The sequence below is a fragment of the Phascolarctos cinereus genome, unplaced genomic scaffold (genome assembly GCF_003287225.1).
Source record: "Phascolarctos cinereus isolate Bilbo 61053 unplaced genomic scaffold, phaCin_HiC Scaffold_4;HRSCAF=312, whole genome shotgun sequence".
NCBI lineage: Eukaryota > Metazoa > Chordata > Mammalia > Diprotodontia > Phascolarctidae > Phascolarctos > Phascolarctos cinereus.
The window spans coordinates 328,237,298-328,243,297 of NW_027555847.1; positions in this window are offsets into that span (position 1 = coordinate 328,237,298).

The window sequence follows — 6,000 nt, forward strand, 5'->3', positions numbered from 1 at the left end:
GGTAGGGAAGAATTCAGCTTTTTTTAAGGGTCAGAATGTACCTGATAGATTTGGTCCCTTGAAGGACCCAGGCTTCTTTACCTTTTTTGTTTACTGATCCCTTTGGTCCACTTCATAAAGCTTATGAACTCCTCAGAATCCTGTTTTAAAATGAATAAAATAAAATACATAGAATTACAGAAGAAGCAAATTATATCAAAATATTAAATATTCATTTTATTATTATTACAAAATATTACAAAACCAAAACTGAAACCAAGATCATGGACTTGAGATTAAGAATCCCTAGTCTAGGACAGCTCACTTGAAGGGCAGAGGTGATTGGTGAAAAGCTTAGCTGCCCAAGCTAAGACGGCAGCCACTGGGCCCTGGCAGTTCATAGGATCATGGAAGGGTCTTCAGGGGTCACCTAGTTCAGCTCTCTCATTTTACAAAGAAGGAATCAGACTTGGAGAAATTAAGAGACTTGTTCAAGGTTGTACAGACAACCAAGACTAACAAGGCCAAGCTTCATAGCAAGATCCCTCAGATACCAACCAAAGCTGGTGCTTTTCCCACTATATCATACCATTTGCTTCCACCCTGGTCCTAGAAGCTGTCATGTTTTCAGATCTTTCAAGGTCTTCTGCTTAGCCACGCTTTCAGACTTTATCTTGTCGTGAACTTTGCCCAAACCCCTTATTCCTTGACCATGACTCTTCTGTAACTAGAATCCTGTTTACTCCCTGAATCCCTAAAAAAGTCCCACTGATGCCTCACTTATGGAGATAAAGGCTAGTGAAGAATCAGAGATGATTCCCTGCTGTTTAGCCTGAGAAACATTAGAAGAAAAGTGTTGCTCCAGATGAAAGTGGGCTGGTGAAAAAGGGATTTCATTCAGTAGGGGAAGAAAGTGAGTTCAGTTTAGAACACAGTAAATTTAAGCTAAAAGCCGGTGGAGATGTCCTATTTGTTGTTGTTGAGTCATTTCATTTGTATCTGACTCTTCATGACCCTATTTAGGGTCTTCTTGGCAAAGATGCTGGAGTGGTTTCACATTTCCTTCTCCAGCCCATTTTACACATGAGGAGACTGAGGCAAACTGGGTTAAGTGACTTGCCCAGGGTCACACAGGTAGTAAAGAGTCTCAGTCCAGGTTTGAGCTCAAGAAAAGATGAGTCTTCCTAACTCCAGGCCTGGCACTCTATTCACTGTATCACCTATAGGCAGTGAAAAAATATAGGCATGGAGCACAGCCTAGAGATACAGAATTGGCATCAAGATAATAGTCTGAAGCATGATAGTTCTTTAGCCAATCATAGGGAATGCGTGCACATAGGAAAAAACAAAGCTGGGGCTGTGGATTGGCATACACCCATCACTGAAAGGGTTGGGAGAGGAAGAGAATTGGAAAAGCACAATGTCAATTGGATCTGATGGTCTCTCTCTCTTTTTTTTTTTTGGCTAGGCAATGGGGTTAAGTGACTTCTCCAGGGTCACATAGCTAGTAAGTATTATGTGTCTGAGGCTGGATTTGAACTCAAGTCCTCCTGAATCCAGGGCCAGTGCTCTATCCACTGTGCCACCCAGCTGCCCCTTGGATCTGATGGTCTCCAAGCTTCCTTCCAGCTCCAGGTCGATGACCCTCTGATCCTATGTGCCAGGTGTTGCACATATAGAGTGCGCATTAAAAGTGTCAAGCAATGGAAAAAGCACAGACTTTAGAGTCAGAAGATCTGAATTAAAATGCTGCCTCTGAGGCTTGCTAAATGTATAGCGTTCTTCTCAAAGTCTTAGTACAATTTTGGGCAGAACTTGTATAACCTTGGGCAAAAAATTTCATGTCCATGAACCTCAATTTCTTTATCTGTAAAATGAGATGCTTGAATTAGATGGCCTCTAAGATCTCTTCCAACTCTAAATCTTATTAACCATATCACAGATAAAAGATACTCAGGTCTGAATAAAGACTACTTGGTAAGAAGAAGGCCATTGGTTTGATTTTTAAGCAAACAATTTCAGCAATCTTAAAAGCTGAATACAGAAATCATGAAGTTAAGGTGGGAATGGTGTGTTGGAAGCAGAAGCAAATAGTGTAGACTATTATTAGTTTGACAAGGTTGGTAGTGACAGGTTTGGTAGGACATAGGTTAGATAATAACTAGTGGGTAGGAGGGCCAAGTGAAAGGTTTTGTTGATTTATTTATTTTTAAGACATGAGGAATAACTAGTGTGGGATGACTTGGGCTTTGCCTCAGGGTGCCAATATCCAGAATGAGTGCTTCCTAATCAGAAAGACACATTCCCATTCCTTGGTAACTACTATCCCCACACCTTGTTTCCAGTGTTCACTTGGCCCATATTTCTTTGTGATAATGAAAGTCTCCCTGCCTTTTTCCGCTCCGTTGAGGCCCTTTTCCTTTTTTTACCCCTTTCCAAGAGTCCATCTTTCCCCAGGTGAACTGGACTGTCTGGGGGATGAGAAGCTCCTCCCTCAGCATAACTATGCCACCAGCAGGAAGGCATGATTGGTTTTGACTCTCTTTTATGTTGCTACTATCTTTTCCCTCCCTTTCTCCATCCAAATGAATTTACCCCAGGCATAAGAATTTCTAGTTATCGTTTTGGGGATACCAGAGTACATATGAAGTCATGAAAAGAAGACTGAGAAGCATTTTAAGATACTAGAGGTGATAATTAAGAAAGCACCATCCTGGAAAAGAGGAGGGATGCAATTCATAGCACAAAGCAATAGAAACCTATTGATTTTAGTAAATGAAAACATTTTACAAGTCTTCCAAAAAGCCCTTAATAGGGAGGCTGTGACAGAATTAGAAAGAATACTAGACATAGAGGCAGGATCATTGAATTCCAATTCCTCACCCTGGTTTGTTCAACTTTGGGCAAGTAAAGTAGCCCTTCTGAGGCTCAGTTTTATCATTTGTAAAATGGGGATAATAATATTTTCATTACCTATTTAATAGTCTGGTTATGATAAAAAAAACAATACTTTATAAACCTTAAAGTACTATAGAGATGTGAGTCATAACCATTCATTGTATGCACCAATTGCTGCAAGTCATTGTGATAGACTACAGGGAATACATAAATAAGTAATCCACACATTTTGCTTCCAAGAATCTTATAGTCAGCTAGGAGAGAGAAGACATATGCATAAGTAAATGTAATGAAAAGGTAGACTGTAACAAATGGCATTGGAGTGATATAAACAAAGTTCTATGGAAGTAGAAATGAAGGAAAGATTGCTTCTGGATGGAGAGTACAGCATTTGAACTGGGTCTTTCATGGAGGATGATTTTATTAGCTAGAGAGAGTGTAAAAAGTGGATTGGAGCCAGGACAGCTTTAAGTTTGTTTTCAAGCTTATGGGCAATAGGGAGTTGCCAGACTTTTTTTGAAGGGAGTGAGAGGTGGGAATGGCCTGTGTTTTGGGAATGCCATTTTGGCAGCTGAGTGGAAAATAAATAGGAGAGGGAACAGAATCGGGGTGAGAAGATCAATTAGAAAGCTGTTGTAAGAGTTTAGGCAAGAGATAATTAGAGCCTCAACTATCATGACTGTGGTATGAATGGAGAGAAGGGTAGAGATTGGAGGTTGTTGTAGAGTTAGAATCGACAAAATTTGGTAAGTGATTTGATTGGGGTTGGAGGGAAGGTGAGAGTGAAAAGCTGAGGATGATGCCAGAGTGTGAACCTAAGTGACTAGAAGGATGGTAGTTTTCATGACAAAAATAAAGATGATAGGAGGAAGGGAGTGTTTTGGGGAAAGATAAGTTCTAGTTTGGGCATGTTGAATTTGAAATGCCTCTGGAACATCCAGTTGGACATATTCAATAGGTACTTGGTGATATAGGACTGTTATTTTTTGTCCTTCATTTTCAAAGCAAATCAAATGATATCATGGAGTAATGTCTTGACAAGTGAGTGAAATTGGATTTAAATGAGGCAGAGTGGCAAAGTCGTCAGATTCATTCTCCCAGAGCCATTGAATTCCAGTGGCACGACAAGAATCAAGATGACTGGAGATGGCCTGAAATGCAGTGGATGACCTTGGCATCTTCAATATCTGACCAAGTTCCAAGCACTCCACATCACCTGCTTAATGTGCCTGCATGGCTGTTGGAACAAATTGTTCTTATTCACCCATTTTCTGAGGGAAATTCTTCAAATGCTTGGGGCAGACATCTCCCTGATATAGGACTAAAGTTCTGGAGAAAGACTAGGTCTGAGAATGAAGAAATTGCATGAAGAAAGACAAAAAAGCTGGAAAGCATGAGTGTGTGTGTGTGTGTGTGTGTTGTGTGTGTGTGTGTGTGTGTGTAGTAGGAGGGCTGGTAGTCAAGTAACTTTGGCTGGAACATAGAGCATGTGAAAGGGAGGAGTGGTTGAACAAAGGTAGGAAAGGTAGATTAAGGCTGAATTGTGGAGGACCTTAAATGACAGGTTAAGGAGTTTAAAGTTTATATAGTAGACAATAAGGAACTACCAAAAGTTTTTAAGCAAGGGAATGGCATGACCAGAAATGTGAATTAAGAAGATTAATCTGGCAGTGATTTGAAGGATGGGTTGGAGGGAGGAAGAGCCTGGAGACAGGATAATTTTTCTCAATTGTATACCATAAAGCAGAACTATACTTAGTTAGGTGAGATGCTTTGTACTGTTAGCTGCAGGGTGTTGGGTTTTTTAAAAAATGGTCCTAGAAAGAAAGAAATGAGAAATAAATTTGTCATCCCACATCGGAGAATGAGACCTTGAGTCTCTTATTTTATCTTCACCATTGAAACCCAGGTCAGAATCAGAAGGTTGGAAGGACCTTTAGATCATGCCTCCACGCAAGACAACCTCACAGTGTCCAAGCGTGTCTTTCTGAAAGATATTTGGGGAAGGAGATGCCCCAGATCCTTCCAATGATGTGCCCCACTGTCTAACAGACTTTGCAGTCAGGAAATCTTTCTTTTGTATAACTGAAATTTCTCCCTGAGGCAATTTAATCCCATTTCCTTGGTGGATATAGGAAATCAACAGCATCTGTTGCCAAATCAGAAGTAAGACAGATGTGGCTGTAGAACCAGTGAAATTCCAGAATGCTGGTATTAAATAAGTCCTTTAAATGGGTAGGAGGAGGAAAGATGTTAGGCTAGAAAGAAATCTCTTATTCCCAGAGACGTTAAGTGAGGAAGGAAAATGGGGGATTTTGAGTTTCCTTTTCCTAGGGAAAATTAAGGAGGAGAGAAAGTTTCTGAAGGGACTTAGATACTAACAATCTTTCTATCCCAGTTTCCAGTTTTCAGCTCATGGGGAATCTATCTGGGCCCCTCTTCTTCAGTCACCCTCCTTCTTGATCTCTAGAAAAATTGGAAGGACTTCTTTGATGTCAGCCCCACGATACTTAGGCAGAGCCACAAGCAGTCTCCTTTGCTTTTCAGTTTGGCAACAAATGCAATTGCAGTACCACTGGCCCTTACCCAGCCAATGCAGAGTCCACCCTCCAGTCTCAGTGAATTGTTGCCTGGCTGAAGGGAAGAGTAGGCTGTGTTCCTCTTTATGATGATACTTGGCATACTTTATGACTTTTATTGTCAACTTTCAGTCATTCCTTCTGCAAGCAAAGTACTCCCAGGCCCTGTAACCTTTCCTCAGGGCCTTAATTTTTCGGCTCTATAATAATTTTGCCAGATCCTTCACACACATTTCTTTTAAGTGGAAGAACCACTCACTGACAGGTAGTATGCTCATGATAATGCAGTCAGTGTGGAGGGGTTGGTATAAAATTTAGAATTCAATGGGATTTAAAGACCAAATGGTCCAACCCTCCCTATTTTATAGATGATGTCAAGAGTGGTAGAATGATTTGACCAATCATATGGATGATAAACAGTAGAATAAAAAATTGAACCCTGGCCCTCTGACTCCACATCTGTGTTTTTGCCACTACATCATGGATATTCATTATTTATTCTTGTTATATTGCAATGAGTACATTCACACTAATGTAAGAGAGG